Genomic DNA, 15,260 nt, shown 5'->3' with positions numbered 1-15,260 from the left:
GGTCACTCAATTGTTAACTGGGGAAGTTCCTCCCAAAATCGATCAACCCACCACGATGAATGTAGGTAGTGAGGAAGAGCCTCCTAAGGGAGAAGTCAATAGGATAACCGTTGGAGCTCAAACGATCTCTGCCCCATTGGACAACGAGTCTGAACGCCGTGCATCGTTGAATAATGTACGTTCTGAATTAACTACTTTGCCACTGAAACCTTTACCTACTATGTCACCTGGGTTCAGCAGCTTGCCTCATCCATTGGCAATGTTGCTCAGAGGTATCTCGAAGTTTTCTGTTAACACTACCAGTGAAGTTATATCTTTCTTAAGGTTTTTAGTTGAATTTCAGGATCATGCCCTTGTTTTTCCTCTTTCTCCATGTCAGATTTTGCAAATCATCTATCCCTATGCAATAGGTATTCTCTCAGACAAAATAGTTAGAGCCATTGCCGAGCAATCATCGATTGAAGACTTCCACGCCCACTTGCTAGCTAACTTCATCCCGGATAGGGCAAGGTCCTCCCTTATTCAGAAGTACTATTATCGGGTACAGCGCTTGGATGAAAACTTGGAAGATTTCATCCAAGATATTAAGTTCTATACTAGGGTGTTTGCTCTTCACTTCCCTGAGGATCAGATTGTACAAGCTATTGTGGAAGGCATTTCACCATCCTATAGGTCATATTTGTGTTTCGCGGCGTGCCCGCAAACTTTCTCTGAACTTGAAGCATTGGCCGTCTCAGCGGAAGGAGTTAGATACGCCGATTCTTTGCGTGTCGCGAAAGAACCCCCTCCTTCTTTTAGTAATCTTCGGCCTCCACCTCGCCGACCAGTCACACCCCGTAAATGAAATGCTTGCGGGTCGCCTGACCATCTTCGCAATAAGTGTCCACTGATCAAGTCTAGTAGGGCAAATAATGGAGCTGGTTCATCAGAAGGCTGTTTTAAATGTGGGGCTTTCTCACATATCGCCAAGAATTGCCCAAACTCAAATAGCACCCCATCCTGCTCAACTTCTGGTGCAAATTCCACCAATGCCAATAATAAAAAATGACTAGTGGCTTCGGCTGAGTCTACTAATCCCTCTTCTCGAGGCTCAGCCCCTGGTAAACAGGTCGAAAATTCAGGGAACGTTCTATCTTCAAATTCATCTTTTGAATGCCCCAAAGAATGTCTTAGGATTGCGGCGGATACCCCCGCACCGGTTCCTTTTCTTAAAATTGAGTTCAATAATGAACCAATAACAGCTTTATTAGATTCAGGCAGTGTTTGTTCAATTATTTCGTATCAATGGTATTCAAAATTGAAATCGGTTTGTAAACTACCGGACTATGGCTCATCTCCTGTTCAATATGTTTCGGCTAATTCATCTCCATTAGAAATTCTCGGTTCCGTAAATGTCAAAATTCGTATTTTTAAATTTACATGGAAAATCATATTGTTTGTGGCTAAGCACTTGTCTTGCCCCATCATAATGGGAGCCGACTTTATTTCTCACACTGGTCTTGTGCTCGATCTTCAGAGTAGGTCGTGCACTTTCAAATTTGCTTCCAATTGTAAAATCCCCTTGTTAAAATGTAATTCTGCGTCATGTTCATCTATTTCACCTACCCAGGATGAGATGTTGTTAGACCTTAGACATCTACCTGAGGAGCAGGCTGATAGTATTCGTAAGTTGTGTCAGTCGTTTCCAGAGGTGTTCTCTGATACTCTTGGTGTTACTGACCTTATCGAATACAAAACTGAGGTCACGGATTCGATTCCTGTCCGTTTTCCACCTTATAGGCTATCTCCACCTAAAATGAAGGCTCTGAAAGAAATCATCGATCAGATGTTGAAGGATGGTATTATTAGGCCCTCTAAGTCCGCGTATTCTTCGCCTATTTCTCTAGTCCCGAAACCCCAAGGGGGCTTCAGGCCTGTAATTGATTATAGGGCTCTCAATCGGAAGGTGGTGTTACAATATGTGCCCCTTCCCGACCTTAATTCTTGTTTTTCATTGTTCCGTAAGGCCAAGTTCTTCACCATCTTGGATTTGAATCAGGCCTACAATCAAATTCCCCTAGCGGAAGAGTCTAAACATCTTACAGCGTTTGCCACGGATTGGAATTTGTATGAATACAACCGCGTGCCTTTCGTGTTCCCCACGGGAGCTGCTGTACTCACTAGGCTGCTAGATAGGGTCTTCTCCGACATCAAATTTGAGTACTTGTATCACTACTTGGATGATGTCGTCGTATTTTCGGAGACCTTTGAAGAACATCTAGATCATCTGCGAGAAGTTCTCAATCGCCTTCGTAAGGCTGGGTTAACTGTCAAGTTGTCCAAGGTTGCCTTTGCTAAGCCCTCTATGTCATTCCTAGGGCATATTGTGTCACCTGATGGTGTTGCCGTCGATCATTCTAGAACACAGGCCATCCGTGATTTTAAACCTCCCAAGGACATTAAAGGTATCGTCAGGTTCATTGGTATGGTGAATTTCTTCAGGAAGTTTATTCCTAACTTCGCTAATAGAGCGGCGCCCTTAAACCTTCTTCGTAGGAAAGGCATCAAATTCGAGTGGGGACCTTCTAAACAAGCCGCGTTTGAAGATCTTAAATTAGCTCTCTGTAATGCCCCTGTACTTGCTATGCCTGATTTCTCGAAGAAATTCATCGTCCAATTCGACGCGTCGTCGTCGGCGGTAGCTGCAGTCCTTCTTCAAGAGACTGAACTAGGGAGGCGACCCATCGCCTATGCATCTAGGACGCTATCGGCTCAAGAAGCAAAGTATTCCATATATGAGCTCGAAGGTTTGGCAGTCTTATTTGCCTTAGAAAAGTTCCGTCTCTATCTGGAATATGTCAAATTCGACCTGGAGACAGATAATCAAGCCTTAAGCTGGGTCTTAGGTAGGCCGCGTCGTACTGGTCGTATAGCCCGTTGGGCCATCCGTATTTCCGCCTTCCAATTCGATGTCAGGCATATCAGAGGTATCGAAAATGTTGTTGCTGATGGACTCAGCCGTATGTTTTCCAACGAGGTCGAGACCCATGATCCGGACGATAGTTCTTCACCTCCCGAGTCCATGCTGTCTGATGTTAATGCCATCTTAACAGATGCTCCCATGCTCTTTAGGGATATCGAGAAATACCAACGTGAAGATCCGACGCTGGCTCCGATAATGGAAACCCTTTCTTCTGGGGAACATGTCGTCCCTTATGTTTTGAGGAATGGTGTTTTATGTTGCCCTTCGAGGCATGATAAGATGATGAAGGTTGTCGTTCCAGCTGTTCTTGTACCTATGATCTTCAAGTACTATCATGAGACCCCATTAGGAGGGCATCTAGGCATCTTAAAACTCGTGAGAAGATTCGTGAAATGTTCATCTGGAAGGGGATGGACGGTGAAGTCCGTGAACTAGTAAAAGCTTGTAAATCCTGCTTGCTTATTAAACCCACCATGTCCACCAAGGTAGGCATGTTATCCTCTCATCAGGCTTCACGCCCCATGGAACGCCTGTATATTGATTATGTAGGACCCTTCCCTCAGTCGAAGGGAAATGCCAACAAGTTCATCTTTGTATGCGTAGATGGTTTTACAAGATTTTCCTGGTTATTTCCGACTAAGCTGGCTACCGCTCAGTCCACCATTACTTGTCTAAATTCTATCTTTGCTTCTTTTGGTCCGTGTCAGTATATTGTATCTGATAATGCTAAGGCTTTCACATCTAATTTATTTCGTAAATTCTGCTTTGACCTGTCCATATCCCATGTGACAACTTCTGCTTATTACCCTCAACCATCTCTGGCTGAACGGGTTAATCGTAATCTCAGGTCCGCGCTTATTGCCTATCATCATGAAGATCATTCTAGATGGGACACGTCCCTGCATTGGTTAGCTTTTGCTTTGAATTCGGCGGTTCATGAAGCTCACAAGTTTACTCCAGCTTCTTTGATGTTTAAGTTCGTTCCCAACACGCCGCTCTCTAACCTCTGGTCTCTGAGTGGCATTCTACCTGAGACAATAGACCCAGACAACATTAAAGATCTTTGGAAGAAGGCTAAAGCCAATCTTAAAGTCTCTCATGAAAAGGTTAGGGAAAGATATGATCGTGGACGGAGACCCACCAATTTGAAGGTAGGCGACCAAGTGATGGTCAAGAATTTTGTTCCCGCGGGCAAGCTTGCCCCCAGATTTCATGGGCCGTGCATAATTCTCGATTTCCTTACGACGGTTACGTTGTTATTAAGTAATCCAGCCACCGAGAGGATATTTAGGGTTCACCTGTCCCAGGTGAAACCGGTGTAATTTCTGTGTTAACTTGCTTCATATAATTTTAAAAGAAATAGGAAGGTTATATTTTTTTTGAGGGGTTTCACTTTTAAGGCCTTCTGCCCTTGGGAGCTATTTCCTTTATGTGTAATTATTTTGTGTAAACCTCCCCCGATTAGTTAAACTGCCATCCTGACCTTGCCACGGCGATTACCTCGCTCCCGTCTCCTGCTCCACTGTGCACAGTGGCTTGCTTTTGAAAAGAATTTCTCCACGCCGCTGGCCCCTCAACCTCACCACCATGAATGTACCCTACTATCATTCTGGTTCAACAAAAATTCTGCCGCCGAGCTTTAATGTTTCAGTGCCCCCGCAGCCGCGCGGCGCCGTGACGCGACTGGGATAGAGGAAGGGCCCCCTCTTCTCCAGCGAGGACGACATGTGCACGGCGAGCCGGAGCCCTCCTCCCGGCCAAGGCTGATGTGCGGCGCACAACCTGTAATTGGCCCGCGACCTGCATGTTCACAGCGGGCGCGGCGTGCTTCAACACCACTGCTCCCCTCATAGTGCGGGCGAGCGGTATCTCAGGGTACTTGAGGGGTCCGAGCGGCCGCCTTGGAACACAAGCTGCAGCGGCCGGTCTGGCCATCCTATTTAATCAACTACATGGACATTTACTATCAGCAATTACTACACTTGGTAATTCAACAGCAATATTTGGTGGATTTTGAAAATTTTTCTTCACTTTCAAGTATTAAAAGTTTTTCTTCTGAATTCAACTTCTACAAACATAAAGACATTACTTCAGCAGTTACTACGAGAATTTTTGAAACTGGAGCAAAGCAAATTTCAACAATTTTGATAAATGCTTCTGCAATTAATCTCCATAGCAACATCATAACTTGGACCTTGTTTTCAAACAAAAGTTTATGTTATTCTGTGTTACCCCTAGGAGGAACTTTTGGGGGGGGGGGAGGTCTGTACCGGGCGGTACACCTCCACGCCGCTTATTTAAACTTTGCGCCAGTTGAAACTCCCCTACTGGAAGAAGTCTGAACTTTGTCTTATGTCTTAATTTTCAAGTTACCCTGAAGATGCCACTACTTGGAAATTTTGAAGTTTCTGAACTGGGTCGTTTTCGACGTATTTTTGTTTTGCTTGTAATAAGAAGTGTGAACTTTCTCTTCTAGAGGACACTACTGTAGAACTACTATAGTGCACCCTAGTGCAAGGTGAAAGAACTTTTTTTTTTGGAGAAAATTTAATTTCAAAAGTTTGTTCTTTGCTAAATTTCTTTCAGACATTGTTTAAGTTGGCAATATTAACCCTTTCTTTCCCCTTGTTTTGAATTTAGCCAATCCCGAATTTCTTTAATTAATTTTCCACCAATAATGTGTTTCTTCTTCATATTGTGTAGGGGTTTTCTTTATCCACCAATAAAATGATTGTGGGCGGGTGTTTTCCTTCCTGAAACGCCTCGAACTTTCCGCGAGAGTATATAAACTGCTGATTTTAGGGTCTCGGCGCCACTTCAGTACCATCTTTCAGTGTGTAAAGTACATAGCAGGGGGCGGGAAGCGCTTCTTTCTTCGGGGAGCAGTTCTACACCAAGGTAATGGCCTTTTAATAACTTCTTTTCTTGCTAGCTCAGCAGTTTAACTCTCGGGGCGGGTCCGAAGCGTTTCTACCATGTAACCTTTTCCTAAAATGTAACTACTCTTAGCATCTATTATCTTTTAAAGCTACATCTTGGGATAGAGAGTGCTTAACCCTCTCGAGCTCCCACTCATTTTGTTTTGAGGTGAACTTATTTCTCACAACCGATTCTTCCTTAATGTAAAGTAAATTGTTCTTTTCTAAAGTCACCTCTGTAGTATGGGATTAGCCCTTGCATTAATGGCCTAGTGCCAAGTAGGTTTTAAACAAATGTATTAGGAGTGCAGATCGCCTCCTCTCAAATTGTTATTTTAGAGGTCAGGTAATTAACCTTTTTCTCACTTAATAGACCTCAGTAGGTTGGGTATGTTACCCCTGTGTATATGTCCTTAGAGGACAACTTGAAGGTGGAGTTTGGTATGGCCTTTGATAGGCTTAATGTTGAGAGCGAGTGGCTCTTTTTCGAAAATTGAGTGTTGTATGCCTCGAGGAGGCTTTACTGTGTAATTTGGAGCAAGTGCTCCTGGGCTTGATTGGGGTCTTCTGCCCCTTGGTTGAATTCTGTATATCGTAAAGTTGGGCTAATTGCTCAGAATTGTGTGTCTGGCTCTCGGAGCCCAAATCCTTTAATTGTACATTCTCGATTAGTGGTTTTGCTACTCTGTACCTGCCATTATTGTTATTTCTTGTTTTTTGCTAAGAAAATATAACCTTGTTAAATTTTAAATTCACTTTAATTTCGTAGCCTGAGACCTGTTCACCTCCCGCACCTTCTTTCACCTCTAAGTACCACAAAAAAGCGGTAACAATTATTATTGTTATTATTATTACCAATAAAATCAAAAGTAAGTGTATTTGCTCGTTATACAAATCTACTCGCCTCCACTGACCGGTACCAAAATTTGCACCAGGGCTCATGATTTGTATCGTCAGAGGTTTAATAAAATAAAATTCGTCATATGTGATATATGATTTTTGATACCAAAGCTCATATCGGATGAACTGGACGAACGAATAGCAAGGAATATACTGTATATGATACAATCTAGCGATTTATTCTCTGGAAAATGATTTTTAAATGATTGCTCACAGGTGGCGGATTTTTCACTATGATACAACATGAAACATAGAATAACAAGGTCTGTCTATGGTACAATCTAGCCATTTATTCTCTGGAAAATTAACCCCACAACTCCATAAATGAGTAGCCTATCAAATGATTGCTTATAGGTGGACCGAGCTCGATAGCTGCAGTCGCTTAAGTGCGCCCAGTGTCCAGTATTCGGGAGATAGTGTGTTCGAACCCCACTGTCGGCAGCCCTGAAAATGGTTTTCCGTAGTTTCCCATTTTCACACCAGACAAATGCTGGGGCTGTACCTTAACTAAGGCCACGGACGCTTCCTTCCCATTCCTAGGCCTTTCCAGTCCCATCGTCGCCATAAGACATATCTGTGTCGGTGCGACGTAAAACAAATAGCAAAAAAAAAAAGCTTATAGGTGGCGTTTTTTCTCTGTGATATTACGTAGCAATTTACTGTCTGAAATGAGTACTGAGTGATTTCTTTCAGGCGTATTTAATTGATTCTGTTTATTCCAGCCTATGCAGACTTCGTATTAGTCTAGATTGGATTACTGTACTTCGTTCAATCGTACATACCATAGTTTTGCATTCGTCTATGTTTCTATTCTATACATGAGTTCAAATGATTGCTTTTAGGTGTTGGATTTTGCTCTATGATACAATATATCAATTTATTGTCTGGAATGAGTATTAAGTTATTGCTTTCAGAACTATTTCCTTAAGGATGTTTAACCTACCTATAAAGTCTTCGTGTTATCGCAGGATGGATTGTAGTACTTGCTTCAATTCCTCTACGCGATATCATATTACATTCTATTACACATCAGTTCATATGTATTATTTCATTACATCAAAACTTTGCAAGTTCATCCGCGGGGGAACTAATGAGCAACACGATACGTTGCGGGCGGAGCTCGCGGGAAACTGATAGTTATAATTATATTCCTGTCGTTTCCTTGGCTAATAATTATCATCAAAGCCTTCGATTAAGAAGCTCTCGGGTTGCAATCCCGGCCGGGTCGGCGATTTTATTCACTTGTGGTTCATCTGACTCGGGTGTAGGGGTTTTGTGATTGTCCCAGTACTCTCCGCTTCATCCACGCACAACACATTACACAACTTACAAGCACAGAAAACAGGCAATAGTGAATACATCCTTCTGCATAGATCTGACGTCCATCAAAAAGAAAAAGCATACCTTGGTTTGACGATGCTATACTCTCAGAAAAATAACACTGGGAAAACTACGCAGGTGGAGAGCACTTACTGGAAAACCAAAGGAAGAATGAGCACCTTTAGCACTCACTAAGATCATGTTTAACCGGATTATACCGCAAGTAATGCCATACATATCCGCAGACAGTATAGGTTCATAGCTGGAAGGTCTACAATTCAAGCAATCGAAAGGGTAATCACCATTATATCGGACGCAACGAACACAACAGGAGGATATTTATACGCTGTCTTCGTAGATTATGCCGAAGCATTCGACGCAGTCAACAGAACCATATCGATGAGTAAGGACAAGAAGATCTCAGTCTACAGCTGATAGGGAATATATTGAGCTTCAACCTGCTAAGTGTCAGTAACGGAGTAGGACAACCTGGACTTATTACTCAAGCAAATGTCGTTCTTCAAGGCGATTCCCATAGCCCTATGTTGTTTAACCTGCTGACTCATGGCGTTATCCAAATAGTTGCCTTAGAAGAGATCACAATACTGCTATATGCGGACCTCTTGTCAAAAAGCAAACTCGTTTTACAAGAAGAATCAGACTGCTTTTATGTATGGTTGCAAAAAATGGATTAGAAATAATAGAATACAAGGAAAACAAGGATTATGAAATCTAAGTGTGGGGAGAACATATAAAAAACCGATATCTTCTCTTGTGGCAATGATCGCCTGGAATTGGTGAACTCCTAAAAGTACTTGGAAATAACCTTACAAGTAACAAGGCAAACTTTCAGCAAGCATATAGAAGAAAGATGCACAGCTGCAGTTAAAGCAATCTTTAATGCAAAGAAAACTGAGAGACTTTCGCTAGGAACCACTTTGCGCCTCTTTAGTGTTAAAACAGCAGAGATTGTCTGTATTGCAATTAGTAAGTACACCTGCATACTTGAAGAGAATGGAGGCAGTTAGAGCTGCATTATTAAAAGGAGCCCTTTGTCTATCAAAAAACAAATCATTGGAACGACTTGTGCATCGAATGGTTGACACCGGCTTCTTTATCAGGGAGCCAGTACAGATAAACGGCCTAGAAAATACAGCAGAATATTAATGTCACGTAAGAGAAAGGGACAAGAAATTTGCAAGAAGCTCTTAATTAAAGTGAATGGAATGAGCCTAACTTTGCAATGCGGCACGTATTCACCAGGACTGCGGTTCACGGCTTCCATTAGAGGTATTGTGGCCGAAGAGGATTTCACCAGGCATCGTCTCATTGTTCCTGCACTGTCTGCGGACAGCGATTTGAACAGTATCATACACTATTCTGCCTAGCAGGAACTAATTCACTGGCGTATTATGCATACGACAGAATCTTTATGTAACGATTATTTGAACACTGGTGTTTAATATCTTTAAATACCCCAGGTATGAAGAACAAAGCACAGTCATTTGCAGGTGTTCCTCTAAACTCACACATTATGCAGTGCACTACTCTATTTTGGGGAAATCGATCATTATCAGGAGTGAGAGTCGCATCAACAAAGAACACTTCTTACTCTATTTAACCAATTCTCATTTAAAACCGGGTTGCTAGATCCACTATTCAAATACTCTCGAGTTTGAAAAGCAAGCCACAGACATTAGGAAAGGCGCTCCTCAACTCGACGACTCGGGAGGCGACATGGACGACCAGGAACAACCGTGGCCCTTTCGCAACCTCCGTCCCAACACATACAGCAAGGGCCTCGAGACGCCACCCGACCAGAAGGTGTATCAGATTGCGACCGCATTGGAGGCCATGCTCCACACCCTGCCAGCGGGCCGGGACCATCACGACGTCACGACAATATTGTGGTTCCTCTCTGCATGGTATGTCCTCGACCCGGCCCAACGCAAGTATGCCTTCAATCGGGCCAATCTGCTATACATCGCCCTCTCAAGGGGCTGGAATTCCGCGATCCAGGTCGACCAGGCTACGGGCGACGAGGTGGCCATGCTCCCAGCGGGATTCCAGTTCCAACCCTCGTCCGTCAGAGCGGTCAGCCGCCCCGCACCAACCAGAGGAAGAGGGCGCGGCACTCGCCGCGGACGAGGACAGCAAGCAGCAGCTCAACCAGCTCCTGCGCAACAGTGATAGCGGTTACACCGCCCAGCTCCTGCGCAAGACTTCCTCCGGCGTCCAGGAGCCCTCTCAGAGGACCCAGCGATCACGACCGGCAGCACCCAGTCAAGCGGCTCAAGAGTATGCGGATCCTACGCCGCAGCCCAAGACGGAAGAAGCCACCCGACAGATTTCAGTAGCATATGTGTGTATGTATAGTGTAATTTTAATTCTCTCTATGATCGCCTTTGTTGCATTTATATTGTACCTTCACAAAGTCTGTAATCCTATCACTAATGTAAATTAATATTAAAGCACTGGTGGTACTCACTCCCTCAGAGGGGTACCACGGTTCTAGCCTCTTGCCCTGCACGGCTGCGCCGGTGCTAACTTCTCCTATACACGTGCAAGCCAATCGGCTATAAAAGCACGGGGGGCAGTTGGCTCTGGGCAGTCGTTCAGCGGGTGACTATCCGTCTCCTCTCCGAACCATTCCAGACTGACCGCTCGTCCAGGGAGCGCCCCCCTTTTATAGCAAATCGGGGTGCGCGTGTAGAGAAGCTAGCACTTCCCTGGACGGGCGGTCAGCCGGGTTGGCCGAGGAGGCGACGGAACGCCACGAGAGGGTGACCCCCCTCTCCATAGCTTTATTAACTAATTCAATGTACAAGGCTACAATGTATGCATGAGAATGGAGGACAGGCCCACGACCTGTCCTCAAAGTCCACAAAGCAACATTACTATCGGTGAACACTATGAGGGTCCTGGCATCCGATGGGATATCCTGTAGGTACCACAAGGCTCCGGTGATCGCCGCTGCTGTCTCGGCGGTGTGACTATCCGTCTCCTCTCCGAACCATTCCAGACTGACCGCTCGTCCAGGGAGCGCCCCCCTTTTATAGCAAATCGGGGTGCGCGTGTAGAGAAGCTAGCACTTCCCTGGACGGGCGGTCAGCCGGGTTGGCCGAGGAGGCGACGGAACGCCACGAGAGGGTGACCCCCCTCTCCATAGCTTTATTAACTAATTCAATGTACAAGGCTACAATGTATGCATGAGAATGGAGGACAGGCCCACGACCTGTCCTCAAAGTCCACAAAGCAACATTACTATCGGTGAACACTATGAGGGTCCTGGCATCCGATGGGATATCCTGTAGGTACCACAAGGCTCCGGTGATCGCCGCTGCTGTCTCGGCGGCGTGTATAGGTGCTGGTCGGTGAAACGCCTGGGCCCATGCTTGGTGGTGTTGCGGAGCGACCGCAGCGATGGAGGCCGGTGTGGCGTCCGTGTAGATGGCGTCTTCTGGGAGGTCGTAGCTGGTCCTGCGCGGGCTGGCGACGAACTGCGGTGTCAGGAGTCTACGAATCCAATACGCCTCCCCTGTGAGTGCATGCTTCGAAAGGAAGAACGGCCACCGCATCACCCAGGCGCACCAGGAGATATATCCTGCTATTTGTTCTCGTTCCTGTTCGGTGGCTGTTGGAAGGATCCGCACGAGTTGGTGGATCTTCTCCTGCGTTGTTAGGTGAAGAGAGACCTCGGCTGCCTGGATGTCGATTGTGACGCCTAGGTAAGTTAGGATGGGGACTGGCTCCAGCTGAGACTTCCTGCGGTTTATGGTGATGCCCATGACGACGGTGAGGTACAGTAGAAGGCCTTCTACCACGGTTGGTGACATGTCCGGGCCATGAATGAGCCAGTCATCTAGATAGGTGATGACCATCCACGTGGTCACCAATGCCAGTGGCACTTATTAAATAAGGGCACACTTTAATGCTTCTAGTTGTTAATTACTTACAACTGTAAACAAACGTTTTTTGTTTTTTTTTTTAGTATTTTTGCATATTTTTCAGTTAATAATGAGTTGAATTAGACATTTAGCATCATCATAATTCTTGCTTCTTTTTAAATTATTTTACGCACGCAACGAAATTCGATAACTAGAAATATATTTATTTGTATCACGAGTGATGATGGTGATTATTCTTTTAAGAAGAAGTACAAATAGATAACCATCCTCTAGAAAACACTAATCAAAGAGAAAAAATGGAAGGGATCCAACACATCGAAAAGTGAAGGTATCGGCCAAAGAAAGACAAGGGCAACGGAAGTCGTGAATTCTAGGCCTCAAATTCTCCATTACCGTCGGGCCCTCCTGCTATTATTTACACAGGTTTCTACTGTCCTGTAAAATTAATTATACCAAGTAATATTATTTTAGACGTCTATGATTTCTTTAAGTTATTCCAGTTAACAATGTAGGCCTATTCCATATTATTGTCATGTCTGAATGTTCCATAATATTCATGGTGATCATTGATTTCAAAAATGAACTTTTTTAACGCACTTCATAATGACAAGCATAAAGGATTAGGTTTCTACTACCGGCTTCGCAGTGATTATGGAATGCATTTTTCGGGCTTCTAGCCTGTGGTCCATTTGGGTTCCCAGCTCTTTCCGGTCTAACTGCGAGCTACCCTCGCAGCGGCAAAAATTACGCTCAGGCCGCGCTGCGGGCATAGCCCGTAGTAAGGTTTGACAGTTGACCAAAAAATCGAGAACGAGCTATGCTCGCATTCTGGTGATTACATCGTGTTTCTTTATGTATTAATTACGATAGTATTTAAGCAAATGGCAGTATTATATGTCGAAGTTAGAGAATTTACGATATTTTTGACTAGCACGCATCAGTAGATGTTGTCACTCAGTGAGCTCTTAGACATGGCTCCTCGCGGCGGACATGTGCTTCACAAAAGTGATATTTTCGATATTTTATGTGACAATAGTGGCTCGGAGGGTGATGTTGGCGAAGATACTCAGAGTGAAGATGATAATGACGGTATGCAAATATAAGTTTATGTGCAAATGAACATATTACTGACATGAATTCGAAACAACTTCTTACATTTCATCATGATTGGAGTTCGTTTTACGGCCTACCACATGTTCCCGTATATTTTATATTTGCGTGAATACGTAATATTGTCTACATATTAGTAAAGTTGTCTGCTTTTTCTAGATATGAGGAATTACAATGTCGGAAGTGACTTTGAATGCAACGTTGTGAATAATGACAGCAGGTCAGTCATTTAGGTAAGCATAACCTAAAAGTGACAGAAATATTTTTGCCAAACATTTTGTTTATATTATGCAATGTGACAACCTTACTATTATAACTCCTTTCTATGCTCCAGAAAATTCACCTGCGTATGAAATACCCCCATAACTGGAACAATTGAATAAAAGAAGACATAGTAAAGCACCAATGACAGACGCTGATTTGGGATGTGATGATGTAAGAGTTTAGTCACCTCCGAGAAGAAACAAGATTTATGCAGAGATTCCTAGAGTTGCTGCTGAAGTGGATAATTGTTCCAGTGAGTACGACTGCTTCCAGTATAATTTCACTCAGGATATGATCAAGAATAAAGAAATAAACCAACAGGTATGCCGCAAACACAATCTCAAAACTCAGATGGGCAAATAAATTGAAAGAACATAGTATGTTGCAGCGATGAGTTCCAGTTACATTATCTGAAATGGACAAATTTTTTGCCATAATCTTGCATATGTGCTTAGTTGTAAAAAGTAATCTGAAGGATTATTGGTCGACATCCACTATTTTGCAGACAAAATTTGCTGGCAAGCTACTGTCACGTGACAGATTCAAAATTATCATGACTACGCTGCATTTGAACAACAATAACACTTGCATACCTCGTGAACAACCAGGTCATGATCCTCTCCACAAAGTTAGGTCATATTTCGATTCTCTGGTGAAACAGTATAGTGGTGGAATTGTCCCATCCGAAAATCTGAGCGTCGATGAGGGAATGTGTACCTTTCGTGGTAGAATACACTTTCGTGTGCACATGAAGAACAAACCAGAGAAGTATGGAATAAAGATGTTCCTTTGTTTGACTTTAATTCAGGTTATGCTTTGAATATTGAAGTGTACTCTGGTTGTGGAAATGACTATTCGATTGTTTCTATGTTCGAAAGGTTGTGTTCCGATTATTTTCGCAAAGGCCATAGTCTGTAAATGGACAGATTTTACACTACCGTAGTCCAACTGTTGTGCAACATTTATGGGATCGGGATACCTTAGGTATAGGGACTGTAATGCTCAACAGGAAAGAGATGCCTAAAAGTTTACCTGCTGCTAAATTGAAGACGGGAGAGTTGACATTCCGTCATAGATCTAACATGATGGTCTGCAAATGGAAAGACACAAGAGATGTCACTGTTCTATCTTCAAAACATGGATGTACAGCGTCTTAAGTGACAGTAAGGGCAAAGGGCTGTAAAGGAAAGGTTATGGTAAAGCCAGTTGCTATATTGGACTATAACGCAAATAAACCTGGAGTGGACCGTAATGACCAGCTTGTAGCGTACTATCCGTTCAAGAGGAAAACGATGAAATTGTGGAAGAAGCTGTTTTTGTTTTAATAGCTACATACTACTCAAGAAAATTTGAAGAAACCGAACATACACTTCCCCTGATAAATTCATGTGTGCCGTCGGTGAGACACTGCCTTTGGTAGCAGGGGAAGAATTTGTTGTCATGGACATTAAAACAACAATAGACCGACTCACCGGAAGGCATTTTGGGAGGAAAATCCCACCAACTGAGAACAAGGCCAGACCATATAGAAGCTGCAAATTGTGTGGGGACAGAAGCAAGAAGGCAAATGGTAAATCGGCCAGGAAGGACACAACTTATCATTGCCCACTGTGTGATGCAGGACTTTGCACGCCAAATTGTTTCAAAATTTACCACACAAAGGCAAATTATGTGTAGAAGACTGTTTTCCTCTTGCTCAGAAATCTTTTTGTACAGGTAGTAGTGAAAGCAGTATTAGTTGTCATATGTATAAATGATTACTTTTTCCTGCACATAACCTAATAAGATGAATGTAATTAAACGTGTTTACTTAGAACAATGCGTTTGTATACAAAATAACTTAATTCGTTTCCTCACCATAATTTAAGGCACCAAATA

General features: G+C 43.6%; 1 protein-coding gene across 1 annotated transcript in view; it reads right to left on the bottom strand.

Moving 5' to 3' along the window:
- LOC136866682 (protein O-mannosyl-transferase TMTC1) overlaps positions 1–15,260 on the bottom strand; it is a 1,311,158-nt gene that overhangs the window by 740,015 nt on the left and 555,883 nt on the right. The gene's annotated exons all lie outside the window — the stretch shown is intronic.

This window comes from Anabrus simplex, chromosome 3, assembly GCF_040414725.1.
Source record: "Anabrus simplex isolate iqAnaSimp1 chromosome 3, ASM4041472v1, whole genome shotgun sequence".
In the NCBI taxonomy this organism is placed as follows: domain Eukaryota; kingdom Metazoa; phylum Arthropoda; class Insecta; order Orthoptera; family Tettigoniidae; genus Anabrus; species Anabrus simplex.
The sequence above is the reverse complement of the archived record's forward strand: the minus strand, read 5'-3'. Positions and strand labels throughout refer to the sequence as shown.